Below are 1,030 nucleotides of genomic sequence, written 5' to 3'. Positions count from 1 at the left end.
TCACATTTCTTAGCAAGCGGTATATCTGAGTACCAGAACGAGCTAAACACCACTGGAATAGTCTGTTCCCTGAAAAGCAGAGCTGTGTGGCAGAGATTGTCTGACAGCCTCTAGCAGTGCTTCTGCAGTGCTGAGGGGTGGGGGGCACACGACAGCATGATGTGCAGTGAGTTTTGACGCCAAAGCCCTGCGCGATACCTTCATTTCTAGTCTTTAATAAGGAGCTTACTAGGAAACCAAAGGACACCAAGGGCATAGTGACTTAGGATTTTTTGGTTAACTTGTCTTGCAAAATGAAATAAGTGGTTCCAAGTGAACTGTCTGCTTTCAAACTAATGTTATACGGAGTCAAACATCCAGAAAGCTTAGTGCATATACAACTCAATTTAACATCTGCTTTTCAGAACTCAGTAAACTTTCTGCAGTAAAAGTAGGAAAATTATATTGTCTTGCCTCAGAAATGCAGTGTCCTTGGCCCAGTCACCTTTTATAAAAAAAAAAAAAAAAAAGGTAGTCCTTTTTGGGTTGATAATTTTCTGTGTCACGTAAAAGTGAAGGTTGTCACTTCGTAAGCTGGCTTCTATACCCCTTGGTAGCTCACATGATGGTATCGGAGTTCAGCCTAGGTAAAAACCCACAGCGTTCCCATAAAGAGTTTCTGGCCCATTCATGGCTCACACACTCCTACAGGCTTGTCTCATTAGTAACTGTTAATCAGCTCTTATCACTTTCTTTTGAAGCCTCCTAAAGTTCAGACATGAGAGGTGGTATGTGTTTATGCTGTGGAACAGGGTAAATGTCAGGTCAATTGATTTCAGCCTCAGATTTTATTTATGGTGGATGACCAATCTACAAAACAGCCTGCAATGCCTGAAGATGCATGTCATTGTCATCTGGCTAGATTTCAAGTCAATAAATTAAATGTAGATGTAACTAACCCCCTTGTCCATTTCTGTGGTTCTTCATTTTAATGATGATTCTGTCTTTTTTTTGTTTTGTTTTTGTTTTGTTTTTGTTCCCCAGCACAAGC

This window comes from Egretta garzetta, unplaced genomic scaffold, assembly GCF_000687185.1.
Source record: "Egretta garzetta isolate BGI_Z169 unplaced genomic scaffold, ASM68718v1 scaffold454, whole genome shotgun sequence".
Taxonomy (NCBI): Eukaryota; Metazoa; Chordata; class Aves; order Pelecaniformes; family Ardeidae; genus Egretta; species Egretta garzetta.
Note: the sequence above shows the minus strand (reverse complement) of the source record.